The sequence below is a fragment of the Penaeus monodon genome, chromosome 29 (assembly GCF_015228065.2).
Source record: "Penaeus monodon isolate SGIC_2016 chromosome 29, NSTDA_Pmon_1, whole genome shotgun sequence".
Classification (NCBI taxonomy): Eukaryota; Metazoa; Arthropoda; class Malacostraca; order Decapoda; family Penaeidae; genus Penaeus; species Penaeus monodon.
The window spans coordinates 24853338-24853599 of NC_051414.1; positions in this window are offsets into that span (position 1 = coordinate 24853338).

The following is a 262-nucleotide window of genomic DNA, read 5'->3' on the forward strand; positions in this document are numbered from 1 at the left end:
AATAGATTTTAAATAATAAAAAAACAATAAAAAAAAAACAGAAAATACTGAGTTAAAAATATAAAAAGGCGTTTTTAAAAAGTGAAGTAAATGTATTGCATTCAACATGACACAAAGAGCCGAAAAGCGGTTGCGGATGATATTGCTGTTGCTAACGGACCGGGATTTGGCTTTCATGAATCTTTTAGGCAGAGACCGCTTCGTTATTCCGCGATTTGGGTCGGAACTCGCACTGGAGATTCTCCTGTGAGCGCTTCTGGAT